Genomic DNA, 15,282 nt, shown 5'->3' on the forward strand with positions numbered 1-15,282 from the left:
TCGGCGATCAGCCTTCTTTATGGTCCAGCTCCCACTTCCATACATCACTACTGGGAAAACCATAGCTTTAACTATACGGACCTTTGTTGGCAAGATGATGTCTCTGCTTTTTAAGATGCTGTCTAGGTTTGTTATTGTTTTTCTCCCAAGAAGCAGGGGTCTTTTAATTTCATGGCTGCTGTCACCATCTGCAGTGATCATGGAGCCCAAGAAAGTAAAATCTCTCACTGCCTCCATTTCTTCCCCTTCTATTTGCCAGGAGGTGATGGGACCAGTAATACAAATGATCAGAAATTACAATCAAAGTCTCTAAATCTTCTTCACCAGTTGCGGCAGAATAATTCAAAAGTTTGATATATACATAATCTGTCACCAAATGGAACAGAGTTCATCAGTGACTACAGTATCATATGAGCACTGATCCAGAGCATATTTTCTACAGCGTTTATATTTGCTTACATGTAAGATTGGCTTGTTAAGAAATTGCACTGCATCCTTCTCGTATTAATTCTTACAAGTCTGGCTGATGAAGCATTGAATGAAACAGATGGTTATCCGGAAACTCTGTCCAGGCGATATTTGGTGACAGATTATGTATATATCGAACTTTTGAATTATTCTGCAGTGACTGGTGAAGATTTAGAGACTTTGGTTGTAATTTCTGATCATTTGTATTAGTCTATAAATAGTGTTTAGTGTCATTGATATTGGCCATTGTACTGTGTTATATTGTTCAGCTTACAATAAAATGTAGCAACCTTAAAAACCACCATTTATCCACATTGTAAACTCTCACCTTGGCAATGAGAAAGTTAATGCTACCCTTCATGAAAAAGCTTACCAAAATAGGAAAATTTTCATTCTCTTCTGGAAAAAAAAGTGTTGGGTTTAGGTGGGTCTTTCCTGTAGGGAGTTTAGTAGACGTTGGACCACTCCTTTGAGACTTCATTCTGCACCAGAGATTAAATTGTGAGTATAAGGTGATGCAATTTACTTATTCGTTCATTTAACAAAATGTATATACAACTTACTCAACAAAAAACCCTCTAAGTGGTTTACAAAGAACAATCTAAAAGATTTTTTTAAAAAAACCAATAAATTCAAACACGTGAACATAATTGTTTGTATCAAAAATATAAATAAAATCAGCAGATGAACTCAAACCTCATGTTAAAGTTGTTAAGCAAGTAAAATTATAGAACAAGAAGAGACAGCTTTCAAAGAGGATTGGAAACCGTTTGTAGATTGTCTAAGAAATCATTGCAAGAATGTTAAAACACTAGCCGGTTTGGAGTAAGCTCAGCAATAAAATAAAAATAAAAATGCAATGTGAAAAAAAAATTGGAGGTATGAATAATTAGAATAAGCAGCAGAAATAAACAATTTGAGGAAACCATGGAAGGGTGGAAGAGAAGTTGACTAAAAGAAAGTGTTTGATGAATTGATTGAAATATATTGAATTTTCTTTTTTCTTTTCTCCTTTTTCCTCTTTCTTTTTTCTTTTTTCTTCTTTTTAAAATTAGATGGTATTTTGAAAAACCTATAAATAAAACTTTTTTTAAAAAAGAAAAAGAGATCTGAAATCTTATGTGATGAAGTTGCTAAGAGTAGACATCAAATCTGGGATACTCCTGGCTGAAATGTCATCTTGGTCACAAACTCAACAAACAGATATAGGCAAGCTGCCATTTCCCCTGTGTAAGTTCCCCACCTGTGATTTAATGATGTGCAGCAGAATGGGGACCAGGTAGGATGGAGCTGCCATGCTAGTTTATGGACTGATGGTCTCTGTTGCTTTCAGGAGGGTCAAATTGGTGAGGAGGTCGGCATGGTGGAAATGCACTGGCAGGAGTGACAAATGAGCTCTGGCAGTGTCCTTCCTGCCACCATGAACCTCCTGGTAAGTGACAGCAACACACCTGCCAGAAAGTAGCCCTGCCTTATCCAGCAAGCTACTTATGAATACAATCCTGCTCCTAGCAGGAATGGAGGGAAATCCATCCTGAATGGATTTCTACACAGCTTACTATGTTTGCTTGTTTGTTAAATTTACACACTGCCTCAAGGATCTCAAGGTGGTGCACATGGTTCTCCTCCCTGTTTCATCCTTGGTGACTGGGTCAAGGTCATCCAGTGAGCTTTGTGGCTGAGTGGGGATTTGAGCTCTGCTTCTTCTTGTATTTGGGATGTGGGTGGCGCTGTGGGTTAAACCACAGAGCCCAGGACTTGCTGATCAGAAGGTTGACGGTTTGAATCCCCACAACAGGGTGAGCTCCCGTTGCTCAGTCCCTGCTCCTGCCAACATAGCAGTTCGAAAGCACATCAAAGTGCAAGTAGATAAATAGGTAGCACTGTGGCGGGAAGGTAAACAACATTTCTGTGCGCTGCTCTGGTTCGCCAGAAGCGGCTTAGTCATGCTGGCCACATGACCCGGAAGCTGTACGCTGGCTCCCTCGGCCAATAAAGTGAGATGAGCGCCGCACCCCAGACTCGGCCATGACTGGACCTAATGGTCAGGGTCCCTTCACCTTTACCTCTTCTTGCATTGGCCACCCAAGTTATATCCAAGCCTCTTATGCGTTGTGAAACTTAAACAAGAACAACACACAAAATAATTCTATACAAGTTAAATTCAAAATTGAATGCAAAAAAAGAGGTATATCATACATATAATAAACATAACAGAGTCAATCCCATTCGGTATTATATTTCTGTAAGCATAATTTCATGCACTAGTAACTGAGAGCTTTTTATAGTTATATGAAATGCTGCATGCATCTGTTCTTGTGCTGGTTCCTTTAGGAACCTTGCTGTGTATAGCAGGATTATAATGCATATAATATGCAATAATTATTCATATTTTTAGCAGAACCAGTAAAAAAAAAAGTCAATTCTAATTAAGATCAAGGAGGTAAACAAAAGCTAGAAAACATCCATGGGGATAAATTCAACATGGAGATGATTATTATTTTTCTTTCTTTCTTCTTTTTTTTTAAAAAGCCCCATCCCTAGTTCCTAGTAAGCGTAACTTTGTCAGTCACCATGACTACTTGTGACCTTTTGTTCTGGAACGTGTTGTCATTGTTTTTATTTCTATATTTAACGAATAGGACTAACAATGAATGTGATCACTTTAAGCCAGAGGTTTCCAACCTTTCTGAGTTCATGGCTCCCTTGACCAACTCTATTCTTTCTGGGGCTCCCCATGGGGCTCAGGAGCCCAGTTATGTCACCCCTTGCCTACAGAGCTGCCAGTCTCTCACCCTTTTTTGAACACCCTCCCTTGTGGAGTGTTCCCTCAGCCTCCTCTCCTCTCCTCTGGGCAGGCGCTGCTGCCACCCCTGGTCTCTCATCTGACCTGCCTTGCCCCACAGGGGCCTGGGACTTGTCTGTCTATTCCCAACAGCAAGGGCTGGTAGACTGGCTGGCTGGGCTCCCTCACCCGCTTGCTTGATTACTCCAAGGCTGCCTCAGCTCCTGGCAACCAGCAACATCTGACCAGCCCCTGAGACACCATTCGCCTGAGGAGCTTGTAGCCAGAGCTGCCACAACAAACAGCTGTGCAAGCCTTTGGGAGGCAGAGACACAAGAGTAGGGTTACCAGATGTCCCTGGTTCCCAGGGACAGTCCCCAGATTTGCTAATCTGTCCATGGACAAATTCTGTCCCCAGATTTGCAAATCTGTCCCTGGGAAACATGGCAGCGGCAGCCTCCGCAGCCCAGAGCCAGCTTGGTAGCGCAGTTGGCTCTGGCTGGCTTCAGGAGCTGTTCGCTGCTGAAGGGGAACCAGGGATGTCTGGTGGTACAGATCTCCTGCCCCCTTCCCCCTTTGTTTTGACAGATCGAGGGAGGCTCAGGAGTTGCGGGCAGACAGCCATTGCCCAGGAGGGGCACAAGGTGCACAGTTTCTCTGCCAGGCAAGGTGCAAAGCCCTTCTTTCACACCCTGTGAAACAGAAATGCACTGATGTTTTTAAAAAACTGGGCAACGACAGCCCATCCGCAACTCCTGAGCCTCCCCCGCTCAGTCAAAACAAAGGAAAGAAGGCAGGAGATTGTGGGAGGCTCAGGAGTCATGGGTGGGTGGCGTGCTGTTGCCAGGTTTTTAAAAAACTCTGTGCATTTATGTTTCACAGGGTGCGAAAGAAGGGCTTTGCACCTTTATACAATATGCATGTGTGCTTAGGCCCAGGGTCTTTTGCCTCACCATCCCCACTACTGACTCCCTGTTGCTACTCGGCTTCAATAATAATAATAACAACAACAATAATTTATTATTTTTACCCCGCCCATCTGGCTGAGTTTCCCCAGCCACTCTGGGCGGCTTCCAATCAAGTGTTAAAAACAATACAGCATTAAATATTAAAAACTTCCCTAAAATAAAAATCTGGTAACCATACACAAGAGGGCATCAAGAGGAGGGTGGCGAAAAAGAGGGACAGAGACCCGTGTTGCCAACGGCACTCCTGGCCATCATTCAAGGCACCCTGTGTGCCACGGCACACTGGTTGAAAACCTCTGCTATAAGCAGCTGCGCAATTTTGCAGAACTTTTAGGAGAAACTGGCTTTGCTACTCAGGAGGATTAAAGAAAACAATCTTCCTTTCATTTTTTTAAAAAACAGCACCAACCTGCAGTGCTTAGAGCTTGCCATCCCCCCTCCCCTCTCCTCAATGTGTGCAAGTGAGAGCGAGAGCTTTCACAAACTGGTTCTACAGTCCTTGGCATTTAAATCAACTGCCAAGTAGCGCTCACAGTGGATTCTTTGCAAATAACTTACAGTTAACCACATAAGATGCACCGGGATTAAGCTAAACCTTCTTTTGATACCTAATGTGCTATGCTTTCCAGAGCAATTTGGTGGCAGAGACAAACTGTTAAAAAGTGCAGGAAATTCAAATGCATCCCAAGCGAGCATGGGAAATAGAAAATTCCTATTTGTGCCGCCTCCAGTTCTTTGCCATGTTTCTTCATCCAAGCCAAAAACCGCGTTGCTCAATATTCCACAGTGGCCAGTGAAAGGATGAATGGAATTTAGTGCTCTTTTGTGTGCTCTGTGAGGGAAGAGAAAAGGGCACAGTAAAGCTTTTATTGACCCAACTCCAAATCCAGTGTGTCTAACTAGGAAATTGTTCATTCAGTTGGAAGCCAAAAAAGCATCGATGCTTTAGTGAGGCTGAGACAGCAAAATCAATTCAGAAAACAACGGCTGTGTTGAGTATGTTTTTAGGGGAGGGGAGTCTCAGGCTAGCACAGTCTGTGGCCATGAACAGGACAACACACTTTCGCTATGCTAAACTTTATGAAATTAGGATCAATGAGAAACTGCAAGTACGGCAATTGCTGTTGTTTCTAAATCATAATACCAGCTGTAAAATAATCTCATAGGAGCCAACTCCTAGGGGCTGAGGTCCCTTTGCTCCCCAATAAAATGTTTGAGGGGGCTGATTCCCCCAAAGTTGATGGACTTTCTCATTTAGATGGTGTGTGCTGCGTCTTGTGATTGATTATGTGGGGCAGGGCTTACCTAAGCGCCCAATATTTTATTCAGGTTGACACCCCTGGATACTGTAACCCCTAAAGTAAAATCCCCACTCTTTCAGGTCTCTTAGTAGACTTAACAGTCCTCTCAAAAGGCTGCTGGATGCTCACTATTTGCTTATCATGGTGTTTCATGGTCTTTCTTGGGCATTGGTTTTCAGCCCTTGCCTCCTGCTTGGCAGATCATTTTTCCTGGGTCACCTTAGTCTGCATAACTTGTTTTACATCAGATGGTCACTGGAATAATGTAGTTCTGAAGCTTGAAGGGAAGGGACCATAGCTCAGTGGCGGAAGAACACTTTTGTTTCACATGCCAGAGGCTGCAGATTTAGTCCCTGGCATCTCCAGGCTTAGGAAGGAAATGAAAAGACCCTCTGCTTGAGTTCATGGAGAACCATTGCAACATTGGGCTACACCAGCCTTCCACCAATCTGGTGTCCTTCGGAGGTTTTAGAGTACAACTCCCATTAGCCCTGATCATCAGCCACACTGGTTGTGGCTGATGAGAGATGCAGTCAAAAACATCTGGAGGGAACAAGGTTAGAGAAAGGTTGACCTGGACAGACAAAGTGTCTGACCTGGGAAACGGCAGATTCCTGATTGACTGCACATTCCTTGTTTCCCTGCCTCCTAGCAGCTTTACAGTCCCAGATTTACAGAAGCCACCCCGGTTTCTGATTTGATCCCGGAATGTCCCGCTTTTCCTTAGAATGTCCCTATTTTCATTGGAGAAATGTTGGAAGGTATGGAATAGGACATCTCTAGGGCTTTCCCCCCCTAGCCAGAACTTGCTGGAACTCAGTTCTGGCACCTCTCAGGTGGGCGCCATTGGTATTCTAAGAGAATGAGGGATGTGTTCATGGTGAGTTCCAGAACCCTTTTTTCTAGAAAAATAGCACTGGATGTCCCTATTTTCATTGGAGAAATGTTGGAAGGTATGCTACGCTGCTGAATGTATTTGTCCAAATCCAACAGCAAACAAAGCTCATCAGAATCTGATAAACTGCTGAACTATTGTACAGTCCTCCTGGCCCATTCTGCACCTTGCAGATTGGAACAAAGTTATCCCTCGATCTGACATGAAGTGTGTTTAGATATTTGAGGAAAAAATATGCTTAGAAATAGATACTTCTTGAGAAAATATGTTCAAGAATACACATTTAAATATTTTGTTAAAAAAACAACCACACAGATGAATGCAGAAACCAGACAAAACATATTAAAGAATGAACATATGTGGAAATGAAATAGACCTATTTTTCTAGAAAAAGAAGTGCTGGAACTCACCATTGTTGAATGCCTACCTTGTCCTCTTACAATGGCAATGGCGCCCATCTGAGAGGTGCCCTGAGTTCTAGTGTGTTCCAGTTGACAAAAAGTCCTGAAAAGACCAGAAACAGACCAGATGTGTATGCATGTAGACTCATTCCACACATAGAAACTTTAACTGGGTGACAGCCTGAGAAATTATCAAGAAATCACCAAGAGGCTCTAACGGTGGAGGGAGGCAGAAAGACAGAAGCAGTAAGAGGGGGCACAGAGACTTTTTTATTAAATGTGGTGCTAGGGAACGCATTCTGTTAGTAACAGGATTTACACCGGAGCAGTGGATCTTCTTCCCCTCTCCCATACCCCCACCCCATCTGTTCCAGGTCCCCACCCCAAACCCTCCAGAATAGACTTGGCTGTGGTGTGTGGTTTGGGCAAGTTTCATTGTGCAAAAATAAATCCATGCTAATTGGATACTGCCCAGAGAGTAACCTGCTGGCCCACAAGTTGCAAAGCACAAGGAAATGTGTTTGGAAGCAGTATGTGGTCTCATTTTGTTTGTGTGTGTGTGTGTGTAAGAGAGAGGACTGCGAGAGAGAGAGAGAGAGAGAGAGAGAGAGAGAGAGAGAGAGAGAGAGACTGGGTGTGAGAGAAACCGGGCCCTACGCTTGACACATTCAACATCCTGGAGCCAGCCATGATTTCAGTAATATGTTTAAATAAATCAAAAGGGATAGACTTTCAGCTCCAATTAGAATAAGCAAGATTTCATTTACTTTTGCCTTTCTACTTCCTCTGAACGTCAGCAAAACTCATTTGGTTCTAGCCAAAATATGCTTGTCTTCTTGCCCGGTGTTTTTAATCCAAGGCTTGTTCCGTACAGTCTTTGAGACTCTGAAACGGCATCTCTAAACCAAGTTCCGCTATGCTCTTGCCCAGTTTCTTGAGGCTATGCTTTGCTTTATGCACTCTCTGTTGAGAGCAATTGAACCAAAACTGGATGCTCATGCTGCGGTCATAACTTCAGAGATCCAGCTACAATGAGGTGAGGGAAGCATCTGGAGAATGTGCTCTTTCCTATCTTGAGGAGGGGGATGCAGAAATCCTCTCCTCCTCACGGAGGGGAGGCGTTGTGATCGGGAACCGTTCCCGTGCGGAGCAGGGGGCGTTCCGGCCCCTGCTTGTCACCATCGCTGATGCGCCACGCCCCCAGGAAGCCTGCCTATCAGCGGCAGGCTCGGGGGCGGGGTTTAGCCACTTAAACGTGGCAGCTCCTTCCCTCATTGCGCTGCCGGTTGCTTCATCGGATCACCCATCTTTGAAGACTTCGTTGTTCTGCAAGCTTGCCAGTCACAGGATTTTGAAGGCTTCGTTTTTCTCACCAGCTTGTCAGCACACCTTTTTTTGCAGTGAGTAAACAGCATTGCGGCTTTGGAGCGGACTCCTCGGAAGCGGCATCCGCTTCGGCGGCGAGGTTTGGAGGCGTGTGTCTAAGGAATCCGGCAGTCGTGGATCCTGTCCGATGCCCTGCTGGGCTGCTGGCCATGGGGCGACCCCCGGTGACATCAGGGGAGAGCTTACAGTTGTATTTGCATCAACAGGCTTCCCCTACTGGTGATTAACCCCTGCTAGACTCACCCCTCTCTGAGTGGGTGGAGTCAACTTTGCTGTTATTCCAATGCCTAAGCCAATACCTCTCACATGCGGTAATCAATAAAGTTGTGGCCTTTTCTAGCCCATAAACCTATCATACCGTGTCCATGTGTCTTTCTTATCCCAAGCTAAGGGGGCGGGTCCTCGAATCACAAATGAACGTTTCCAGCCAGATCTCTGAACTGAGGAACATGCCTGCATTGTTGCCACATGCTCTTTTCCTTTGCTTTGAAATGACCTCTTAAATTCTCACGCATTTGGATTTGGAGCATGGATAGAATGTTGCCAAACAGAGGAGCATCTGAAATTGATGCTCATCCATTCAGTATAGTATTATGTACATTGATCAGCAGAGGTCCTCTGGGGTTTCAGGGAGAAGTCTCCCTGCATGGTGATGCCAGGAGATGAACCTCGGAACTTCTGTGGGCAAGGTAGATGTTTTACCACTGTGCTGGACCCGGGGGGGTTACCGAGAGGCGTGGTCAGAGTCCGGTCCTGCGTCGAGGGTCTGGAGACTGTCCACCAAGGGCGAAGCAGGGTCCAAAGCAAGAAGCCGGGCGTGGTCAGGAACTCCGGAAGAACAGGTCTGGGTGCTGGCAGAAACAGGTTTCCAGCGTTGTTGCTCCCGCAACCCGGGACTGGGCTGACTGGCCTTTATCTCCTCTGAGGCCAGGGGCAGTCCCGGCCCCCAGGAGACCCGCCTCTCCTGGTCTTAAGGCGAGCACTCCTCCTGATAGAAACCAGTTCCCTCTGCCTCTCTGCCCTGAGCCTCTGCAGCTCAGGAGAGGCTGGAGGGTTACTGGACCCAGGGGGAGGCTCACCTTCCCCTGACAGGGCTGGGAGAGGCGCACCTGTAGGCAATGGGTCCTCAATCACCTCCGGAGCCAGAGTGGATTCATCTGGTGTCTGCTCCTGAGGACCCGGCACAGGTGCAGGCCCCTCAGATTCAAGCCCCTGTCCCGGCTCAGCCAGCCCTGGAGGCGGGGACTCCTGTGCAGGCTGGGACTCCTCAGATTCAGCTTCAGAATCAGATTCCCAGGCCACCACAACCACTGAGCTGCACCCAAACAGACATTCATAATAGACTTCATGAGCGAGCCATTCATACCGTCATGAGAAAGTGACATCACAAAGCAAGGAGACTTCAAATGATTTGAAAATCAAACTTCAGACCTTCTTTAAACTGAAGCCATCATCATGTCTTTATTCTAGCCTTGTAAAACAGACCACATTTGTTTCTATTTTCTCCTATGATAACAGATACCCATGTTTGCCATTTCTGACACACAGAAGACCTTATACACGTGGCTTGAGAATTTCAACGTAAGAAGGAAAACATGAGCCCCCTGGCCTCCGTATCTTGTCCTTGCAATTCTCACCCAGCCATACCTCCCCAATACCCAATAGCATACCATGCAACTATCCTGTTTTAAGTGGGGCACCACAGATTTACAGAAGCTGCCCTGACCTGATCCCAATCCCAGATGTCCATGTTGGCTCCTGTGTTTTGGCCATATCAGAGTGCAGGACCAAAAGATGTGCATTCACCCCACGCTGTGTCAGGACAAAAAAATATAAGCAAAATTTAGCTTCTGCCCACAAGCCACCACTTTTCCTCCTTCCACTGCAGCTTTCCAGCTGACATACTTCTTGGAAGTGGCACCAGCTTCTGGAAGTACAGCAGTGGCAGAGGCCACAGAAGCTGTGGTGGAGGTGGCAGCTGTGGTGGTGGGCGGGTGAAGGTGCAAGGGCAGAGGGAGAGCCAAGGAAGGAGCTGGAGTGTGAAGGGGTGCAGCCTCCATTGAGGTCTTGTCCTGACTTCCTTCACTCCGGTGTTGGAGGTTGCCTTGGAATGAACCTCAGTCTCCAGGAATCTCCTGAGGACAATCCTAGAGATGTAACAAAGCACCACTGCTGTCTCACACAAGTGAGACAACATGGGTTCAACTTACAAAAGCAATTGTTATGAGTTGAGGGGGGAGGAAGAAAGTAGGCTGCATGTGAGATCCTACAAATATAAGCTAGGCTGTTTTCCTGTGTTGAGGTGATTGGCTGGGCTATGAGCCATTAGGAGAACAAAGGAAAAGGAGCTCTGTGTGAGATGGAAAATGAGTTGTAATTCGTTAGAAGGATGAATGATGAAGCCAGAGTTTAGAGTTAAAAGTTGCCATCAAATGGGGTATTATTATTATTATTGGGGTATTATTAAATGGGGTATTATTATGGGGTATAATAATAATAACAACAGGGACGTGGGTGGCACTGTGGGTTGAACCACAGAGCCCAGGACTTGCCAATCAGAAGGTCGGCAGTTTGAATCCCCGCGACAAGTTGAGCTCCCGTTGCTTGGTCCTTGCTCCTGCCAACATAGCAGTTCGAAAGCACATCAAAGTGCAAGTAGATAAATAGGTAGCACTGTGGCGGGCAGGTAAACAGCGTTTCTGTGCGCTGCTCTGGTTTGCCAGAAGCGGCTTAGTCATGCTGGCCACATGACCCGGAAGCTGTACGCTGGCTCCCTCGGCCCATAAAGCGAGATGTGCGCCATAACCCCAGAGTCAGTCATGACTGGACCTAATGGTCAGGGGTCCCTTTACCTTTACCTTTACCTTTTAAGATGCTAAAATGTGACTTTGGGGAAGTGCTTCTATCTCATCAGAGACAAATAACACGAGACCTTAGCCACCATGTTCCTGATAAGCCACTTTACCATTTTCACGAGTTACATAGACATGAGGCTTAGAGGCCCTACAGCTCACCTGTGCTCCTCTTCCACTACACCACTGATGATAAGGCTTGTCTTTTTGGAATCATGATGGGTAGACTCCCCTTGATGGAAGTGGAAACTGACTGCATTCCAAGCTTGTTGAAATAGTTTGGGTATTTGCCATTTTTTCTTCCTGAGAAACACTCTTCCTTAGAAATGGGGAATGTGCCTTCCTTCTTTGTCAGGTGTCACTTTCCCAACCAAAATGATTTGTCTTTGAGAAAAGGAATTTTGGGAAGGGTAGCTATCACTGAGAGGAATGTTCATCACTAAAATTCCTCTCCCCCCACAGCCATTCTTACATAGTTTTAGAATGGCTTTCATCCTTCTTTAAAAACCATTTACATTCAATAAACTGTCTAACGTTCTTCCTTCCCTTATTTTTACTTCGGATTCATTCACTTTTTTGGGAGGGGTTGGGCAATGTGGAATGTGGCCCTTTCCCGCAAGGACATCTGGCCCTCAGCACAAATAACGTTCCTCATCCCCGGGCAAGATGATGATCTCATATACCACACTAAATATATCGCGGGGGAAAATTGAACATCCATTTATATCTTTAGGATTTAGAATGGAAATCTAAGTAAACACCTGGGACCATTGTGGAACAGTAACAGGGCCATTTGACCACCTTCTGACTCTTCTAAGAGTTAGCCTGCCAAGATAATCTATGTGGATGGACAGATTGCCAAGATCAGGAGCCACCAGATTAATATTTCTACTTTTTCCATTAATAATGTTGGGCTCCATCTCAGATAAGCACTAGCAATCCTTTTTTAATCAACTTTTTTGAGCACCATCTTGGAGACGCATCAACTGCACTCGATCACAAGGTCAAGCTCATCGGATTAAAAGAACAGCTGAGGTTTCGAAGTAGTGTTTTACGCTATTTACATAAAGTGCCATAATTTCTGCAGAATATTAAACACTTTGAAAAAACAACAACACCTTTTGCTAAGAAAAAAAACCAAATCAAAATCCTTCATTGATTCATTGCAGAACAATAGCAGCTTCCTTTAGACCAAAGAACAGTTTGGAATGCATGAATTCAGCTGAATGTTATCTTTTAGACAGTTTGGTGTAATTATTTAATTAACGGAAATGGAGCACTATGGTATTGAAGGATTTGAATGAGGGTTGAGGGGTGCTGTGGCTAGCTCATGGTGCAGCCTCATTTCAGAGCAATTCACATTTTCAAATAATGAAATGGTGAGTTTTCATGGTTTGCCCTTCTGTACCTCTTTCAGCTTCGTGTCGCAATTCAACCAAAGAAAGCCGTCTTTTGCCAGATAGCAGAGACATTGGTTGCTGAGGCAACAGGTTGATTGGGGTGGGTAATGGGGGTGGCGGAGAGAGTAGGCCTTTAAAATAAAGATGGCTCATTTCCAACTTTCCCCCCTTCTGGCAAGAAAACAGTGCTGTGGACTCCTGAAATCAATAAACCTGTTGTTTGCTGTGGAGATTTCCCTTGGATTTTCAGCATTAAGCTGGGGAAAACAAGACATTTCTGTTATATCATTTTAAAGAATTTGAAAGAAATAGATAGTGCATTGAGATTCAATTTAAAATAATTGATAGGAAAACGAGAAAAAATGCTGAAGGTCTCAGAAAACACCATCTTACTTAAGATACAGTTACTGGGCTTTGTGACTTGCAGATAGCTTGGGCCATGCATACATTAGGGAAGATCTGACAGACCCTCCAAGTGTCCCTGTTTTCCAGGGACAGTCCCAGATTTACAGAAGCCATCCCAGTTTCTGATTTGATCCCGGAATGTCCCGCTTTTCCTTAGGATGTCCATATTTTCATCAGAGAAGTGTTGGAAGGTATGGTAGAATGTCCCTCTTTTCATTGGAGAAATGTTGGAGGGTATGGAGTTATGTGACCCTGAGCCAAGGAGGTAACTATACAACTTTTAGAAGACATCTGAAGGCAGCACTGTATAGGGATTTTTTATATATATATAAAAGTTTAATGTTTTATTATGTTTTTATATGTGTTGGAAGCTGCCCAGAGTGGCCAGGGCAACCCAGTCAGATGGGCAGAGTATAAACAATAAAAATATTATTATTATGGAATAGAACATCCCTACTTTCATCAGAGAAATGTTGGGAGGGTATGGATCTGCAGAGTTAGTGAGCCACCAATCTGAATGTAGGCCAGCGATCATGCATGCAGGAGATTCCCTGTCCTTTGCAGTGCTAGACAAGCAGCATAAGCAAGAAGTGTACCATGATCTTGGTGGGCTTCCATAACCTAGGTTAGAAGGTTGCATGAAGCCTGGCAAATGCACAGGCCTACGTTAGAGGCAGAGGTTACGTTTGGATATATTGATAAGGTAGATTTTCCCATTTATTTTGGTTTATCTTGAATGAGCCACATGCTAGTATATGTGGCATGATCACTCACACATCCCTAGCTCAAATGGGATAAACAAACCACTAAGCTTTGGTTGATAGTGATGCCCAAACTGGAGACTATGGTCTGTTGAACCCTAACAACTTGATCATGATTCAGCCTGAATCTATGGTTTGTCATTGGCTTGATGCTCATGTCTTGTTAAAGGTAAAGGGACCTCTGACTGTTAGGTCCAGTTGTGGACAACTCTGGGGTTGCGGTGCTCATCTCACTTTAATGGCCGAGGGAGCCGGCGTACAGCTTCCGGGTCATGTGGCCAGCATGACTAAGCTGCTTCTGGTGAACCAGAGCAGTGCACGGAAATGCCATTTACTTTCCTGCCGGAGCGGTACCTATTTATCTACTGCTTTGATGTGCTTTCAAACTGCTAGGTTGGCAGGAACTGGGACTGAGCAACAGGAGCTCACCCCATCGCGGGGATTCGAACTGCTGACCTTCTGATCAGCAAGCCCTAGTCTCTGTGGTTTAACACACAGCGCCACCCTTGTGCTTCATGTCTTGTTAGAAGCCAACAAACCACAACCTGTGGTTTTGTTGTAATGGAAAGCCAAAGCTTCTTGGTCTGTTTATCCTGCTCACACTGTGGGACAAGTGAAATAGAAGAAATCATGAATACATGCATTTTTAATATGTATGTTACCCTAATGCATGCATTTTCCCAGTCGTGGAAAACAGGGCAGGGCTCTGCTACACACCTGAGCATCCACTGGCTTGCACAGTGCTGTCCTCATACCTCTTCTTCTCTGTTCTGGTATACAAGTGTACCTGGAGATGCAAGTGATGGAACCTGGGACCTTCTGAATAATAATAATAATAATAATAATAATAATAATAATAATAATAATTTATTTGTAGTCTGCTCACCTGGCTAGGTTGCTTAAGCTACTCTGGGCAGCTTCCAGCATATACAAAAACATGGTCCTTCCCTACCTTATGATACAGAATTTTACAGGTGCATATATTATCAATCCAGTTTGATTTTTGTAATGATTTCCCCCAGTGATAACATCCTTGCCCTAACCCTTTGTATTCTTCCCAGAACTTCACCATTGCCTTCCAGCATACAAAACACAACATATGCCGGCATGGGTGTTCAGCAGAGGAGGGCACTCTAGTTGGTGTTACCCCAACATTGTCGGAATTGGTCCCTTATTCTCAACTCAGTACACAATAAATGGATTACACATTTAAAAGGACTGTATGCAATCAAGAAGAAATTTTAATTAATCACCAATAGAACTGGCTCTGTGGAAATAATGTGGCCTGACAGTTTAAGGTTTGATCAGCACATCATGGAGATTAAGAACACTTTTTGACTTGAACAGTCAGAGTCCCAGAGAGTCAGTTCAGCCTGAAATACTTTTGAAAAGCTAGTGTGCACAGATCACACAATGTCATTGTCTCTCCTAATGCTGCCATTCCACTGGGAGCCAATGCGGGGCTCTTTTAACTTCCGAGAAACCTCCCAATATCATGCTGTCCTGGTCAACACTGAAGCAACAGAGATTACAAGACATCAAACTACAATCTTTTTATCCCATGCTCTGTGTGTATAAAACAAGGAGTCAGCTTCCCTTTGAAGTACTAATTGACTGTCTGTATCAATCAGGGCCTAATCCCTTTCCTGCATACATTTAG

General features: G+C 44.7%; 1 long non-coding RNA gene across 1 annotated transcript in view; it reads right to left on the bottom strand.

Annotated features, from left to right (window-relative positions):
* Positions 1 to 835: 835 nt before the first annotated feature.
* The window catches only part of LOC307214369, a 46,561-nt gene continuing 32,114 nt past the window's right edge, over positions 836 to 15,282 (bottom strand). Inside the window, exon 4 of the long non-coding RNA XR_013837993.1 lies at positions 836 to 950. This is a non-coding gene — a long non-coding RNA (uncharacterized lncRNA). The remainder of the gene's footprint in view (positions 951 to 15,282) is intronic.

Source organism: Podarcis cretensis, assembly GCF_951804945.1.
Source record: "Podarcis cretensis genome assembly, chromosome: 4".
In the NCBI taxonomy this organism is placed as follows: Eukaryota; Metazoa; Chordata; class Lepidosauria; order Squamata; family Lacertidae; genus Podarcis; species Podarcis cretensis.